This window comes from Oryx dammah, unplaced genomic scaffold (genome assembly GCF_014754425.2).
Source record: "Oryx dammah isolate SB20612 unplaced genomic scaffold, SCBI_Odam_1.1 HiC_scaffold_14, whole genome shotgun sequence".
NCBI lineage: Eukaryota > Metazoa > Chordata > Mammalia > Artiodactyla > Bovidae > Oryx > Oryx dammah.
In genome coordinates, this window is record NW_024070198.1 from 30,153,930 (window position 1) to 30,172,585 (window position 18,656).

An 18,656-nucleotide genomic window follows, 5' to 3' on the forward strand; every position below is an offset into this window, starting at 1 on the left:
CGTGGGAGAGGTTAACAACTGCTGGAAGAGCAGAGAAGGAAGAATGCACAGGCAAGAGCATTGGCACAAGCCTAAGTTCTGTGCAAGCACAGGGAGGTGATTATCGCTGCAGTCAGTTCCTGTTTGCCTGACCTCTTAATTTATGGGCCCCGCCTGACTTCTGTTAAACCTTTGACCTTGCTGTTTTCCTCAACAGGGTGGATCTGGGTGCCCTGTAGTGACAAGTGTGCTCCCTACCAAGTGGCAGAGGCTCTTAATTAGCTGCCGCTGAGCAGGAGTGGCATGCTACTGACATTGAAGCCCCGGCTTAATTGGTCTCCATTATTATTGCTCTGGAGTCAGAGCCTGAAAGAGAGCCAAGCAATTCACTTGGGTATGGTGGGGTAGGGTGAGTAAGAATGTCAGGGTCGCCAAGGAGGTATGATGTTTGGATCAAGGTGGTTTCTGTGGGCTGTTCATTTAGAAACAAGAGTCTTGGAATCCTACCAGTCATCTGTGGATCTGCTGGTCTGCCCTGCCTTAGTTTTCTCATCTGTGAAATGGAACTCACCAGATGAGACCAGAGTGGTGTAGAGGATCATTTCTCTTTTACCTGCAGAGAGGGAGAAAGAGGACTTTGAAACCAGGAAGGGGGTGGTGCACAGGTTTCCACTGGCTGAGTATTTATAATTACAATTATCACTGCTCTCAACCTCAGCAGGGCGTGTGACCAAGGCCTCCGTCATCTTAAATGATTTGTGTGCGTGGACACATTCTTCAGACCTTACATGATGTCCTTGTGAAACTGGTCGGGTGCTCAGCTTTGACAACACAATCAGAGAGGAGAGGCAAGGCATCCTCCAATGGCCCTTCTTTGCCACAGGAATGAATTTTATGAGACTCGGTTGAGAATCTAAATGGAGTGCTAGCTGTAGCAGGATCAGATTGGGAGTGTCGGCACGCACTCCTTATGCTCATCTCCATCTTTCTGCTGCAGGTACTAAAGAAATTCATTTTCTACCACCGCCTGACTGCTGTCTTTTCCTCCCTTCTCTGTCTCTTCCACTCTTCATTTAGCTGTCTCCTGAAAGAAATGGCTACCCACTCCAGTATTCTTGCCTGGGGAATCCTATGGACAGAGGAGCCTGGCGGGCTACAGTCCAGGGGGTCACAGAGACTGACACGACTGAGCGACTAAACAACACCTGCATCTTCTAGGTTCTTTCCCTGCAAGGTCATTTGGGAAATCCTTCAGAGGCTTCCTTCTGTCGTCACAACAGTGGGGTAGGCCCTAGAGATGGGGTGTGCATGCTCGGTGGTGTCCGAGCCTTTGGGACCTTATAGACTGTAGTCCTCTGTCCATGGGATTCTCCAGGCAAGGATACTGGAGTGGGTTGTTACTTCCTCCTCCAGGGGATCTTCCAGATTCAGGGATCAAACCCACGCCTCCTGTGTCTCCTGCGTTGGCAGGCAGATTTTTTACCGCTGAGCCACCTGGGAAGCCTGAGGCTCTAGAGATGCCCTAAAAAAAAATCCACTGTGGCTTTCTGTGACCTGAAGGATTGCAATGAAAATAGCCACACTTTTTGAAACACAAAAGTACTGGCTGTGATTTAACTTGGCAACTTTTAAACTTCATCACTAGCTCCTTGACATCCATGAAGAGAGTGTCCTCATTTGAGTGCGTTCACTGAAGGGATAGTGTTTGCATAGCAGAGGCTGAAGCTGAGAGGGACCTGGGAAAGTGGACCTTGCTCAGAGGCAAATGTGAAGTTGCTGTGTTTTCAGTGCCCAGTGTTGAAAGTCTTGTGCTTTATGGCAGTTGTTTTGATTTGTTCAGTTCAGTTCAATCGCTTTGATCTGTTGCTGCTGCTGCTGCTGCTGCTGCTAAGTCACTTCAGTCGTGTCCGACTCTTTGTGACCCCATAGATGGCAGCCCACCAGACTCCCCAGTCCCTGGAACTCTGCAGGCAAGAACACTGGAGTGGCTTGCCATTTCCTTCTCCAATGCATGAAAGTGAAAAGTGAAAGTGAAGTCGCTCAGTCATGTCCGACCCTCAGCAACCCCATGGACTGCAGCCTTCCAGGTTCCTCCATCAATGGGATTTTCCAGGCAAGAGTACTGGAGTGGGGTGCCATTGCTTTGATCTGTTAGGAGGTTGTAATTAAAAATTAGCAATAAATAAAATCGCTCTCTAAGCAGTTACTTGTATCAAGATGAATATCAAGATGAAATTGATTTCTTTAAAACTGCTGCTACTGCTGCTAAGACGCTTCAGTCGTCTTCAACTCTGTGGGACCCCATAGACGGCAGCCCACCAGGCTCCCCCGTCCCTGGGATTCTCCAGGCAAGAACACTGGAGTGGGTTGCCATTTCCTTCTCCAATGCATGAAAGTGAAAAGTGAAAGTGAAGTCGTTCAGTCGTGTCCTACTGTTAGTGACCCTATGGACTGCAGCCCACCAGGCTCCTCTGCCCATGGGATTTTCCAGGCAAGAGTATTGGAGTCTATGCAGATTTATTTCTTAAGCACCGTGACTATTTGCGCTTCTCCTTCTCCACCCTCCCTGCTCCTCTCCCCCCACTCCCTCCGCAGGACTGTGGGAGGCTTCCTCCCTGAATGAGTTCCTTGGTCTCCTTCCTGGTATGGTGCTGTTTGCCTTTGGTTTGATGCATGACTTGTGGTTTTAGCAGTGTTGGTTTTGGTGAGCATCTCACTGGGAAGCCACGTCAAGTCCGGGCTTGATTGTGTGCCCTCCCCCTTTTTTTAAAAATCCCTGTTCTTGTATTGTTGCATCAATATTAAGGGGGAGTCTTGCAAAAGCACTGTTAATTACAAGCAGTCACACGTTTCTGGCCACTAGCACGTCATACTTAAATATGCAATAGAGGCAAGAGGATGCAAGCTCAGTTCTGGGGCTCTCTCAGTGTGACAGATACCACCCTGGGAAATCTTCAGATGTGTTTGTGAAAAATAGAATTTGCTTTATTTTTGAAAAGCAAAGGTAAAAGTTATTCTCAGGTAACTATCTGGATGAAATCACTGTGGCCTTGGATAAATCATTCCACTTTGTTAGACTTCAGTTGCATCACCTATAAACTAGGCAAAACAAGAATTTGCTTGTCTGTAAACACGAGGCTGGATGAATGTCCTCTGGAGAACTCATTATGGATATTTGATTTGTTAAACACTGAGCTGAGATGAAAGAGTCTGGACATAGTGTAGTTGAAAGGGGTACATATGTGATTGTTGTTTTCAGTTATTTTCCATTGCAAAAAAATTGTGTATACACCAAAAAATACTTAAAACTTATATGCAGAGTTCAACAAATAAACACCTATGTAACTATCACCAGGTGGATGAGTAGGATGCTACTGGCTCCCAGAGCCTCTGAGAGTGCCTGATCCATCCCAGCCTCTTTCCTCACTTCCGTTTTACAGTAACTTCCTGCTTTCTCTCTAGTTTTACCATCTGTGTTTCCTTCTGCTCCTTTGAAAGTTACGCGCTCTTTGTATTCTAAAAATTACAATATTTGTACTTGGAGTTTAAGGTTGATGAAAGCTTTCATTTCCCACTGGGTAACACCAGGTCCTTGGAACACCCCAAAACATTTACCCCCTCCTCACTTATTTTCTCTCGTTGCCATGTGTTTTAATTCTGTATATTTTGAAGAACACCACAAAATAAATTGTGCTACACAGTCAGCGTTCAGTTAGATTTGTTCGTGCGTTTGTCACTGTTTTGCGCTCTTCCCTCCTTTTTGTATTTCCAGTCTTCTGTCTAGAATCCCTTTCCTCCTGTCTGATGTACAGCCTTTAGAATTCCTTTGCTGATAAGGAACTCTCTCAGGCCTTGCATGCCTGAAAATGCCTGAATTTCACCTTCTTTTTGGAAGGATAGTCTTGACAGTTGTATTAGTTTCCTATTGCTGCTGTACAAATGTGGTGACTTAAATCAACAGAATATTTATCCTTGGAGAGTTTTGGAGGCTGGATACCCGAACCCCATGTCACTGGGCTTATCTAGATATCAGCAGAGCTGTGCTCCTTCCAGAAGCTCCAGGGCAGAAACGGTTTCCTTGCCTTTTCCAGCTTCTAGAGCTGCGTTCCTTGTCTCCTGTGGTTTGTGACTCCTTCCCCCATCTTCAAAGCCAGCATGGCAGCATCTTCAAATCTCCATCTCCTCCCACGTGCCTTTCTCCTCTGTGTGGAGTTTCCCTCCACCTCTCTCTTGTAGTAACGTTCGTGATTGTATTGAGGACCTACAAATAATCCAGGATAATCCACCCATCTGGAGGTGCTTAACTTAATCATATCTGCAAAGTCTTTTTTTATCGTATAAGGTAATATTGCAGGTTCCAGGGACTGTGACCTGGTTATCGTTGGAGACCATTATTAATCTTTGCACAGGACTGTATAAAACTACGTGTTGATTTTTATTTTCTTTCAGCATATTAAAGATATGATTCTACTGTCTTCTGGCTTCCCGTTTTAAACCATTTTTTAAAGTTGAAGTGTAGTTAATATACAATGTTAGTTTCAGGTGTATAGCAAAGTGATTCAGTTCTTTTTCAGAGTCTTTTCCATTATAGGTTATTATAAGATTGTGAATATAGTTCCTTGTGCTATACCTAGGCCCTTGCTGTTTATCTGTTTTATATCATCTGTGCTGTGCTGTGCTTAGTCATGTCTGACTCTTTGCGACCCCATGGACTGTAGCCTGCCAGGCTCCTCTGCCCATGTGGATCTCTAGGCAGGAATACTGGAGTGAGTTGCCATGCCCTCCTCCAGGGGATCTTCCCAACCCAGGGAACCCAGGTCTCCCACATTGCAGGCAGATTCTTTACCATCTGAGCCACCAGGGAAGCTCATATCAATGTATAGTGTGTGTCTATGTTAATCCCAAACTCCTAATTTACCTCCCCGTTCTTTCCCCTTTGGTAACCATAAGTTGGTTTTCTATGTCTGTTAGTCTATTTCGGTTTTGTAAATAAGTTTATTTGTGTCATTTTTTAAGATCCCACATATAAGTGATATCATATGATATTTGTCTTTCTCTGGCTGACTTACTTCACTTAATATGACAATCTCTAGGTCTATCCATGTTGCTGCAAATGGCGTTATTTCATTCTCTTTGCGGCTGAGTAATATTTAGTTATGTATATATACCACATCTTCTTTATCTATTCATCTGCTGGTGAACAGTTAGGTTGCTTCGCTGTTTGACTATTGTAAATAGTGCTGCTGTGATCACTGGGGTGCATGTCTTTTTGAACTAGAGTTTTCCCTGGTGGCTCAGAGGTTAAAGCGTCTGCCTCCAATGCGGGAAACCCGGGTTTGATCCCTGGGTCGGGAAGATCCCCGGGTTGGGAAGATCCCCTGGAGAAGGAAATGGCAACCCACTCCAGTATTGTTGCCTGGAGAATCCTATGGATGGAGGAGCCTGGTGGGCTACAGTCCACGGGGTCACAAAGAGTCGGACAGGACTGAGTGACTTCACTTTCACTTTTCTCCAAACATATGCCCAGATGTGGGCTTCCCTGGTGACTCAAACAGTAAAGAATCTGCCCGTAATGCAGAAGACCTGGGTTCGATCCCTGGGTTGGGAAGATCCCCTGGAGAAGGGAATGGCAACCCACTCCAGTATTCTTGCCTGGAGAATCCCATGGACAGAGGGGCCTGGAGGGCTACAGTTGTCCATGGGGTCACAAAGAGTCAGATACTATTGAGCAGCTAATATACACACACATGCCCAGGTGTGGGATTGCTAGATCACATGCTAGCTCTATTTACAGTTCCTTAAGAAACCTCCATACTACTCTCCATAGTGGCTGCACCAGTATAGGAGTGTTCCCTTTTTTCCCCTCACCCTCTCCAGCATTTATTTGTAGACGTTTTGATGATGGCCATTCTGGCCAGTGTTAGGTGATACCTCATTGTAGTTTTGATGTGCTTTTCTCTTATAATTAGTGATGTTGAGCATCTTTTCATGTGCCTGTTGGCCATCTGTATGTCTTCTTTGGAGAAATGTCTGTTTAGATCTTTTGCCCAGTTTTTGGTTGGGTTATTTGTTTTATTTTTTATATTAAGCAGTATGAGCTGTTTGTATATTTTGGAAATTAAGCCCTAGTTGGTAACATCCCTTGAAAATATTTTCTCCCAAATAGATTGTCTTTTCATTTTGTTTATGGTTTCATTTGCTACGCAAAAGCTTTTAAGTTTAACTAGGTCCTATTTGTTTGTTTTTGGTTTTATTTCCTTTACTCTAGGAGACAGATTAAAAAAAAAAAAAGTATTGCTTCAATTTATGTTAAAGACTGTTCTGTGTTTTCCTCCGGGAGTTTTATAGTACATGGGCTTACATTTAGGCAGTTAATCCATCCTGAGTTTATTTTTGTGTATTTTGTTAGAGAATGATCTGGTTTCATTCTCTTACATGTTGCTGTACTGTTTTCCCAGCACCACTTATTAAGGAGACTGTCTTTTCATCATTTTATTTTCTTGCTGGTTTCCATTTTTGATGTTGAGATATTATCTCTCAGTCTGCTCATCATTCGTTTTAAGGCAATCTATACTTTTTCTTTGAGATTTTTAATCTTTGTTTTGATGACTATGATGTGTCTAGGTGTACATTTCTTTATATTTATTCTGTCTGGTAGTCTCTGGGTCCTTTGAATTTATGGTATCTTTCAATAGTTCAGGAAAATCCTTAGCTGTTTTCTCCTCAAAATTATCTCAACCCCATACCCCCTTTCCTCCTCTTCCAGGATTCCAGTGAAATGTATGTTAGAATTTTTTACTATATTCTCCTTGTTGTAAACTCACTCTTCTGTGCTTTCCCTGTTTTTACTTTTCTGTACTATATTCTGGATATTTTCCTCTGATCTTACCTCTGGTTTACAATTCTCTCTTCCATTGTTTTTAATCTGCTGCCAAACACTTCTATTGGAATTTTAACGTGTTACTATATTTTTTCTTTCCAGAAGTTTTATTTGATCCTCTTCCAGATCTGCTTAGTCATGTTTTATAGTCTTAGTTATTTGTGAACTTATTGTCTCATTTTTTCATGTGGTAAGCATATATAAACTTAACAAGTCTATATCTGAAATCTGTCCAGGTCTGATTCTGCTCTCAGTTGTTTATACTGGGTCTCACTCAGGTTGCCTTATTTCTCTATGCATCTATTTATCTTTTAACTGTTTCGCTGGTTATTGCCCTTAAAACATTTTTTGTGACTCCCTGAGGCTTGAAATAAGTGTACTGTCCTCCTTCTGACCGTCTTTTCAGGGCACTACAAGTTGGGGATCACATCAAACCAAATTCATTGCCTATCTGTGCTGTACATTCTTGGGGTGAAATGTGCATGAGGGTGGGCCTGTGGCCACGTTTTCTCCAAATTATTTTCTCCACCTTCCTTTTCCTCCTCCTGCTCTGCTTCAGTACAAAGTAACCTCCGCTGGGGAGAAGTAGAAGTGACAGATCAGTTCGGAGTCCTCCTAATTCTGAGAGTGTACTCTGGGACCCTGCTTCATGCCGGGAGAAGTATCCAGTAAGGCTTTACACTGAATGTCTTCTTTGACTGGATATCTGTTACCCTTACCCCTCCAGTGTCTTTAAGGTGAAAGCAACTTGGGTACTCAAATAGTTCTCTGGTCTCTTTGAATTCAAGCTTCCCCTCAAAATTGACCTGGCAGGGCTGTACTATCTTTTCAGCGCCTAAGTGCCTAAAGGTGATTTATCCAGAGTTTTTTTCTTTCAGGGAGAGGATTTATCTGAATAACCTATTACCTAACCTGCCCTTATGGGAAACAGCTATTCCATTTTTATTGTATGAAATTAAGCATTTGTGTTTAACAACTATATTTACCCTTAGGAAATTTATAGTGCAAGAAGATCAAAGTAATGTAAGCCCATAAGTTCTTTTGTGTGTGTTAACGGATTTAGTCTTAACCAGTCAATCCTAAAGGAAGTCAACCCTGAATATTCATTGGAAGGACTGATGCTGAAGCTCCAGTACTTTGGCCACCTGATGAGAAGAGCCAACTCATTGTTAAAAAAATCTGATGCAGGAAAAGACTGAGGGCAGGAAGAGAAGGGGACAGTAGATCACGAGATGGTTGGATGGCATCACTGATTCAATGGACATGAGTTTGAGCAAGCTCCAGGAGATGGTGAAGGACAGGGAAGCCTGGTGTCCATGGGGTCACAAAGAGTCAGGCACAACTGAGCGATTGAACAAGAAATTTAGCAGTCATCCTTTGGAAGACTGATCTGGAGTAGAATTTGAGGAGTAAAAGGTGTGAGTCTTGGATGGATTGTCCCAGTGACATTACAAACTTGAAGAGCCCATCTTGCTTGATACCACTTGTTCTTTCCTTAAGGTGTACCTTCAGTTGGTTAGCTAGTAAGTTGCATCTTTGCCTGAAAAAAATAGCCACCAAAGGAAAAGCTCTCTTAGCCGGTTTCCCTGCCACCTCAGCCTAGTCCTGAACTGCCCTATACTGGTGGAGGTCCAGCTTTTTCGAATTCGAGGCAGCGGTGAGGGCAGCTGGTTTTGGTAGAGACAGCGCTCGTCAGCAGCTGCCTGTCTCATGGCCTGACGCCTGAGCACTGCAACGTGAGTCTGTGACAGTGAAGGTGGGTTGCTGACTCTGGCGGTGGATAAGTGCACGTGCTTGGGCTGGGTTTATGAGTCCAGTCTTTGGCCTACCCTCAGCATCACGCTTTGACCAGTTGGTCTTGGATCAAGTCTTCAAAACTTTAAATCTCACATGTCAGGAATGAATTTTTGACCCCTTGGTCTTCCAATCCCAAATTTGGATGGAAGCCTCTGAAATGACAGTCAACATGAGGAAAAGCTTGTAAATCATTTGTTGATTCAGAAAACACTTAATGGACTTCTGCCACCTGGAAAGCATCATGCTGGCTATTGCCTCCAGAATGCTTATAATCTTGCGAAGTATTAAGGCTGATCACCTAAGAGAGAAGCTGAGATTGAGGAGGGACCTGAAGCTAGTTGTGAGGCTGATCTGTGATGTTTGTCATCTCATTGCTTGTGAGGGTTGATTTGACGGGCCTGGCTGGCTGGAGTTCGCTTTCTTCCCCACGTTTCAGGGAGCATCTCTCCCCAAACGGGTCATCTCTGAAAGTATGACCGTTTCACTGAGAGGCAGCTGTCCTTTGGTCAAATATAAAGGTAGCCACGCTTTTCTTTTTAAGACCTCAGTTCAGTTCAGTTCACTTGCTCAGTTGCGTCTGACTCTGCGCTTCCATGAACTGCAGCACTCCAGGCCTCCCTGTCCATCACCAACTTCCAGAGCCTACTCAAACTCATGTCCATCGAGTCAGTAATGCCATCCAACAGTCTCATCCTCTGTCGTCCCCTTCTCCTCCTGCCTTCAATCTTTCCCAGCATCAGGATCTTTTTAAATGAGTCAGTTCTTCATATCAGGTGGCCAAAGTATTAGAGTTTCAGCTTCAGCATCAGTCCTTCCAATGAATATTCAAGACTGATTTCCTTTTGGATTGACTGGTTTGACCTCCTTGCAGTCCAAGGGACTCTCAAGAGTCTTCTCCAACACCACAGTTCAAAGCATCAATTCTTCAACACTCAGCTTTCTTTATAGTCCAACTCTCACATCCATACATGACTACTGGAAAAACCATAGCTTTGACTAGATGGACCTTTGTTTGCAAAGTAACGTCCCTGCTTTTTAATATGCTATCTAGGTTGGTCATGGGAGAAGGCAATGGCACCCCACTCCAGTACTCTTGCCTGTCAAATCCCATGGACGGAGGAGCCTGGTAGGCTGCAGTCCATGGGGTCTCGAAGAGTCGGACACAACTGAGCGACTTCACTTTCACTTTTCACTTTCATGCATTGGAGAAGGAGATGGCAACCCACTCCAGTGTTCTTGCCTGGAGAATCCCAGGGATGGGGGAGCCTGGTGGGCTGCCATCTATGGGGTCACACAGAGTCAAACACGACTGAAGTGACTTAGCAGCAGCAGCAGCAGGTTGGTCATAGCTTTTCTTCCAAGGACCAAGAGTCTTTTAATTTCATGGCTGCAGTTACCATCTGCAGTGATTTTGGAGAAGAAATAAAGTCTCTCACTGTTTCCATTGTTTCCCCATCTATTTGCCATGAAGTGATGGGACCAGATGCCCTGATCTTAGTTTTCTGAATGTGGAGTTTTAAGCCAACTTTATTTTTAAGACCTAGTGAAAGACAAAGTGGAGAAAGATGGCAACCAATCTTGCTGCTTATCTTGGACGAAGCTTCATGCAGTCTTGGACAAAGAAACAAGAATTAATGAGTGATTTATGCTTCAGAATAAACTCAATTTTCTGGAAATCATCTTAGAATGGATATTGGAATTTGATTAATAAAACATGGCTGGAGTGGAAGATGTGTTCTCTTTGCCAGTTCACTCAGAAATCATTGCTGGGACTTCCCTGGCATTCCATCAGTGAAGACTTTGCCTTCTGATGCAGGGGGTGCAGGTTCAGTCCCTGGGTAGGGAGCTAAGATCCCACATGCCTCCTGGCCAAAAAAAAAACAAAAAAAAACCCCAAACATAAAGCAGAAAATAAAGACTTTAAAAATGGTCCACGTCAAAAAAATCTTTAAAAAAATCACTGTTGTACATTGTTCTACACAAATGAGTTTGATGAACTTTTAAATTAATGCACTAAGAGTTCAGGTAGAGCTCCGTAGACAATTGCCAGTGTGTGCCTTTTAGGGGAAACCAACGGCACCCCACTCCAGTACTCTTGCCTGGGAAATCCCATGGACGGAGGAGCCTGGTGGGCTGCAGTCCGTGGGGTCGCTAGGAGTCGGACAGGACTGAGCAGCTTCACTTTCACGCATTGGAGAAGGAAATGGCAACCCACTCCAGTATTCTTGCCTGAAGAATCCCAGGGATGGGGGAACCTGGTGGGCTGCTGTCTATGGGGTCGCACAGAGTCAGACATGACTGAAGCGACTTAGCAGCAGCTTAAAATCAGATTTGTTTCTTCATCAAGAATTAGAGGATACACTAGAAAGATTCTCCAAGCCGCCCCTCTCTTTCTTGGCAAGCGGTCAGGCTGTTAGCGTCTAGCCCCCCAGCTTCCTTGACTGGGAATTCCTTCCTAGTTTGACTCTGAGTGCAGATTCCTCCTGCTTTTTTGTTTTCTGTTTGCCTATTGCTCTTCTTTCATTGCATGTGCTCTTTTTCTGTGTCCTGCTCCTCTGTCTTGCTGAGTTTTTTTTGATCCCAAACAAGGATGACTTTGTATTCAGCTTGTTATGAAAGTTGAATAACATGTGACACGTGGTATGTTTTCCAACTTTTATATCTTAATACTCTTCTAGCATTTAGCCATGGGGTCGTGTTTTGCTGAATGTAATACTCTTCCAGTCAAATTTTAATTGAAGTAAATAGTAAAACACAATTGTAGTGGGCCGTCCCTGTGCCTCGCCTCCCCCTCCCCACCTTCTTCTCCCGCTCCTCCTCCCCTTCCTCTTCCTCTTCTCCCAGGGGAGGTGTCAGAAAGCACAAGAGACTGCAAAGCAGTAAAATACCAACTCCTTTGTAAAATTTTACCATTTTTAAAATATAAATTTATTTATTTTAATTGGAGGCTAATTACTTTACAATATTGTAGTGGTTTTGCCGTACATTGACATGGATCCACCACCGGTGTACATGTGTTCCCCATCCTGAACCCCCCTCCCACCTCTCTCCCCATCCCATCCCTCAGGGTCATCCCAGTGCACCAGCCCCAAGCCCCCTGTCTCATGCCTGTCTCGAACCTGGACTGGCGATCTATTTCACGTGATAATATACATGTTTCAATGCCATTCTCCTAAATCATCCCACCCTCGCCCTCTCCCACAGAGTCCAAAAGACTGTTCTATACATCTGTGTCTCTTTTGCTGTCTCGCATATAGGGTTATCGTTACCATCTTTCTAGATTCCATATATATGCGTTAGTATACTGTATTGGTGTTTTTCTTTCTGGCTTACTTCACTCTGTATAAATGGCTTCATTTTCATCCACCTCATTAGAACTGATTCAAATGTATTCTTTTTAATGGCTGAGTAATATTCCATTGTGCATATGTACCACAGCTTTCTTATCCATTCGTCTGCTGATGGACATCTAGGTTGCTTCCATGTCCTGGCTATTATAAACAGTGCTGCGATGAACTTTGGGGTACATGTGTCTCTTTCAATTCTGTTTTCCTCAATGTGTATGCCCAGCAGTGGGATTGCTGGGTCAAATGGTAGTTCTATTTCCAGTTTTTAAAGGAATCTCCACACTGTTCTCCATAGTGGCTGTACTAGTTTGCATTCCCACCAACAGTGTAAGAGGGTTCCCTTTTCTCCACACCCTCTCCAGCATTTATTGCTTGTAGACTTTTGGATTGCAGCCATTCTGACTGGTGTGAAATGGTACCTCATTGTGGTTTTGAGTTGCATTTCTCTGATAATGAGTGATGTTGAGCATCTTTTCGTGTGTTTGTTAGCCATCTATATGTCTTCTTTGGAGAAATGTCTGTTTAGTTCTTTGGCCCATTTTTTGATTGGGTTGTTTATTTTTCTGGAATTGAGCTGCAGGAGTTGCTTGTGTATTTTTGAGATTATTTCTTTGTCACCAACTCCTTAAACTTAGGATAAATCTCGTTCTGTTGCTTGCTTTTGTATATACACATGGAGGAAAAGTGATCACCTGTTGAAAAGTATCTAATACTGTGTTAGAGGTTACTTTGATCTTTTGCAAAAGCAGAGAAGGAAGACAATGCAAGTGTTGGGCACAGCACTGTTGACTGACTGGTAGCAGTGATGAAAGGTAACCAGTGTTCTCGGAGGAGAATCAGGTCAAGGTTGGGTGCTGGCTACTCTGTTATTATGTGGGCATGCCCACAACCCTCAGTCTCCCTAGGTGATCTCATGGACCCATGCTTGGATGTTATCTTGGCCTGTGGGGAAACAAGATGCAGCTGTTTGGCTGGCTAGTGTCCTCTGATCCCAGAATGTTGGGGTAGACCCTACTGCGAGTCATTTATGCAATAGTGTTTACCAAGCTTCTGCTTGTGCCAGGTATGGTCGTTGGGAAGGGAGCAATAAAAGAGACCTGTTCTGATGGAGCTTATATTCCAGGGGAGTGACAGGCAATAAAGCACAAAATATACAAGATAACTTCAGATATCGACAAAAGTAGGATAAAGGGACTGTACTTCCTTTAGGTTCCTGGGTCTGAAGTGGGCCTCTTTGGGAAGGGGACAGTAGCGCAGGAAGCCGAGGTTGAGAAGGGGCTGGTCCCATGAGGATCTGAAGCAGTGATGTCCTGTAGAACTTGCTGCATGCTGAAGATGTTACATGTCATGCTATCCAGTATGTGTGGCCTTGAGTCTCATGGCTACTGTGGCTGGTACAGCCGAGGAACTGAGTTTTAAGTTGTATTTAATATTAATAACTTAACTGTATGTGTTTATACCTACTCTCTTGGTCAGTGCAAGATCTAGAGAAAGGCCTTGCAAGGAGAGGCCTTGCAAAGGTCCTGAGGACATGGGGCCCCAGAAAACCCAGCATGGGATCTGCTCTGGAAGCTGGGCCCAGTCTTCAAAGAGCAGATCTGGAAAACTTACAATTGCTTCCTGCCTCTGTTTTGTGAGCCCCTGGAGAACCTACAGAGGAACAACAGTTAACCAGATGAGAACGAAAAGCCTCTGCCCAACAAAGAACCTACTTCCTTTCCTAGGAAGGGCTCATTCCTACATCGTCTGACTCACAACTCTTGACTGGTTTCCTCTGCTCACAGGCAGGGCTGGCCTTTGTCTTGCAGGATGTAGCCGTTACATAGATCTTGCTTGTTCATTCTGGGAACGAATCCTGTGTTTGTTCTTTCCTTGAACCTTTTTGTAATGAGAGGCTGGAACCTCTACAAATTTTCTTTTAAGGGGGTCTCTAAAGAGCCTCTTTAGAGAGGTGATGAGGTGAAAGAGGAGCATGAAAAAGCTGACGTAAAACTCAACATTCAAAATACTAAGATCATACATCCAGTCCCATCACTTTATGGCAAACAGCAGGGGAAAAAGTGAAAATAGTGACAGATTTTTGTTTTCTTGGGCTCCAAAATCACTGTAGACAGTGACTGCAGCCATAAAATTAAGACACTTGCTCCTTGGAAGGAAAGCTATGACAAACCTAGACAGCATATTAAAAAACAGAGATATCATTTTGCCAACAAAGGTCCGAATAGTCAAAGCTGTGTTTTTTCCAGTAGTCATGTATGGATGTGAGAGTTCTACCATAAAGAAGGCTGAGCACTGAAGAATGGATGCTTTAGAATTGTGGTGTTGGAGAAGACTCTTGAGAGTCCCTTGGACTGCAAGGAGATCAAACCAATCACTCCTAAAGGATATCAACCCTGAATATTGATTAGAAACACTGATGCTGAAGTCAAAGCTCCAATACTTTGGCCATCTGATTTGAAGAGCCAACTCATTTAAAAAGACCCTGATGCTGGGAAAGGTTGAGGGCAGAAGGAGAAGGGGGCCACAGAGGATGAGATGGTTGGATGGCATCACTGACTCAATGGACATGAATTTGAGCAAACTCCGGGAGATAGAGAAGGACAGGGAAGGATGTTCTGCAGTCCATGGGGTTGCAGTTTCGGACATGGCTTAGAGACTGAACAAGGACAATTCTGCATTCTTCTTACTTCCTTCCAGTTATCTCAGGGGCCAAGGCTCCAACATTTCTGGCTTAGCTATTCCCTCCAACCCCCTGTCCCAAGCTAGGATGGCATAATCAGTCCTGGTTATAAAGAGAAACTGGTCTTTGGAAATAGATTCACCATGAATTGCCACTTCTGTTGAAAAGGTTACAAAGGAAAATAGGAAAGGAAAGGAGTGGGGAAAAAAGACCAGGAATGTTTGCAGTGGTTTTCTCACATGCCGTGTGAGTGCTGGGATCTCTTAGGCTGTGGAAACCTCTGTACCTCTTGGCCAAGAATTGGGCTATTCCAAGCAACTTCTGGCTTATCCTGGCAGAGTGGGGGAGGGAGTGGATGCCACAGGGACCAGCTCTGCCTCTCAAGTGCGTGTGGGGATTCGGCTCCAGCCAGATTCTCAGCCAAACACAGAGATGAAGTAGCCCATCCAGGGTCAGTGTGCTGCAGATTAGAGGAGGCCCAGCTCTAGTCCAGGCCTGGCCCAGATTAGTCATTGTGCTTGCACACCCCGTGGAAGGTGCAGTTACTTAGTCCCCCTCTGAAGGGTGCCGGAGACTGAGTCTGTGGGCCCAAGCCTGCTTCTGGGGGTTGAGCTGTGACTCTGTTGTTCCCCTTCAGCCTTACCTAGCCATCTGCAGTTAACTGAGAGGTCCTCCTCCCCACCCCCAGACCTGCATGGGAAAGGGAAAGAGGCTGCTGCAGACTTCGGCTTTTTTGTTGATTTTTAATTGGAGGATAATTGCTTTACAATGTTCTCTGTGTCTGCTTTCTATTCCTGCCCTGCAGATAGGTTCATCAGTTCTGTTTTTCTTGATTCCATGTATTTGGATTCATGTATGACATTCGTTTTTCTCTTCCTGACTTAACTTCACTGTGGCATGACAGACTCTAGATTCTTCTACTTCTCTGCTAATGACCCAATTTCATTCCTTTTTATGGCTGAGTAATATTCCATTATATATACATAAAACATTGTGTACGTGTACCACACGAGAAGCGGTCTCATGCCGATGACCTTGATCTCTCTGGTCAGAAGTCTGAGGTCCTAAAATGGGCCTTTGTTGACCCCTAACAGTGTGCTGGCTCCTCCACCTACTTTGTACAAGTGCCTTCCTGGTGTACAAGTGTGAAAACACACCTGAATCTTGCACTTGGGCCTCCACAAGAGAACATGGATGCCTGTCTCCTCCAAGTGCCTTGTCCTTACATTCTGGCATAATGGTTCTCCAACAGAGAAGTGCCTGCTATGGCCAGGAGCCTTGATGGACAATTTAATATAAGGGAGTTCACTGAAAAGTCCTTATACGCTGGATGGTGCAGTATTCTTGTCCAACTGAATTCATTTGTCCCTGAAAAAATTAAGTTTTTTCCCCCTGAAAAATAAATGTGCTTATTAAAGAAGAATTGGAACATTTACCCAAGGAGAAAGGAGGAAGCAATGACCTAAGAATCCACCATCTAAACTCAGCTGCCTTGTTAATATTTTGATGTGGTCTGGTCTCTGATAGTATTTTTTCTTTCTACCTAAGGGTGGCCTGGCATGCTGCAGTTCATGGGGTCGCAAAGAGTCGGACACGACTGAGCGACTGGACTGAACTGAACTGAAGGGTTGTTTTGCCTTTTACATGTCTATGACCATAATGTATATACAATTCTGTGCACTTTTTTTTTTTAATTGAAAAACTTTTAATTGAATTTTAGTTTATTTACAATGTTGTGTTAGTTTCTGTTATACAGCAAAGTGATTCAGTTATATATATACATACTTTTATATGTCTTTCCATTATAGCTTATTACAAGATATTGAATATAGTTCTCTGTGCTATACAGTAGGAGCTTGTTTATTTTTTTGTATAGCAGTGTGTATCTGCTAATTCCCAACTCCTCATTTATCCTTCCCACCCCTTTCTCCTTTGGTTACCCTAAATTTGTTTTCTATATCTGTGACTCTTTCTGTTTTATAAATAAGTTCATTTGTACCATTTTTTTTTAGATTCCACGAAGTGGTATCATATTTTTTGTCTTTGTTTGACTTACTTCACTCAGTATGATAATCTCCGGGTTCAACCATGTTGCCACAAATGGCAGTATCTCATTCTTTTTATGGCTGAGTAGTATTCCATTCTTCACACTGCCCCCTCCCCCATCTTTTTCATCCATTCATCTGTCAATGGACATATAGGTTGCTTCCATGTCTTGGCTGTTGTAAATAGTGCCGCTGTGAAAATTGGAGTGCCTGTATCTTTTCAAATTAGAGTTTTTGTCCCTTGTGGATATATGCCCAGGAGCGAGATTGCTGGATCATATGATAATTCTATTTTTAGTTTTTTACAGAACCTTTTTTAAATTAACATTCCACAGTAAGTAGATTATAGACTGCACTTTGCATGGCCACATGTTATGCCCTCAAGTTCCTGGGTGCTTAGCACTTGGATGTTTTGAGCTCTGAGGACTCTGCAGGGGCTGGTGGCCACATGCTGAGTCAGTGATGAAGCCGGGGCCGTGAAGCAGTGTTCCCACCTCCCTATTCCTAATCTTCCGCTGCCTTCACCATTCACCCTTGGGCTGTATACGCCTGCCGAGTGTGTCGCACTGTGGATAGCCCCCTCCCCCACCTCCACTGAGGGTCACTCCACCGCCTGCTTTGGGATGTCACTCCTGGAGCAGAGGCCAAATGATCCCTTTCCATCGTATCACCTCAGGGAGCTCATAGTCTCAGAATAAACAGCAGCATTTCATCTGGGACAGAATTGCCTCCTCCTTCTTCCAGCCCAGAGCCCCTGAGCCCTTCCCATCCACTCGTCAGCGCTGGCTTGGTGGCAGGAGAAAGGCAGAGCCTTAGATCTGTGTGTGGTGGAGCACTTTGTAGTAACCCTTGTCCTAAGCAAGTCCCAAGTCTAATAAGATGAGACAAGAGACAGAGGAAGGGCAAAATGTGACGTCACCTCGCACCTTGAGGAGGACTAGTTGATCGTGGGAGGGGCCCAGGCCTGAGCAGAAATGCGGCTGCGGCCAGGCTGGCCGGATCCTGTGCGTCAGGATCTGGGACTGGCGCCTTTAGGTGTCTGTGACTGAGTGGGCGGCAGAGAGCCAGGGCGCCTGGGGCAGCCTGTGGGCTATGACTAAATTAGGAAGAAGGAGCCCTCGGGCTCAGGGAGCTCAGTGGGCAAGTGGGCGGTGGACCGGCCTCTGGTGGGCAGCTGTTCAGGCAGGCAAGAGTGGCCTTCACTTCGACTTGCCAGTGGCTGCAGGAACGTCACACCCTGAGTGTGTGGAGAAGAGCCTCCCGAAGCTGGTGACCATCGCCCCCCACTCCCGATCTCCACCTAGGAGTCACAGGCAAATAGAACGCCATGAGCTTTCATCCCTCAGCCTTTCTAAGCTCTTTTGGGAAGGGTTTACCTTGTAAAACGCCTACCCTCCTGAATAGTTTTGAGCAGGGATTATATAGGATTCTGGGCATCACAGATGAACATCAGATGGTCCAGACAGGACAAAGGGGCGATGGCAGCCCTGTTTAACCTGGCAACGAGGCATCTGCAGGCAGCAGCATTTGACTTCGAAAGTCATGAGGAGGTTTACTGGGTTTGATTAAGTATTACAAAGAGAAGAGGAGGAAAAGTGGCAGGAGAATGGTGACTCCTGGGGAGACAAGTGAGCAACTTCCTAAGTAATTAAACTGTAATCAGGCCAGGTCCATCAGGGGACATGGTCTCCGGTCAGTGCCTCACAGAGAGGGGCTTCTTGCCTTTGTTCTCTTTTCTTCTTTCCTTCCTTCTCCACCCCCCCCCCCCCCCCCTGCTTTTGGTGTCTTATTTTTTGCAAGACTTTCAGAGGTACTCAGCTGTGGATATTTTCTCAGCTGCCAGCACTATTGCCATCTTGGACTGGTAGTCTTTTTTGGGGGTCTGTCCTGAGCATTGTAGGATTTTAGCAGCATCACTGGCCTCTGCC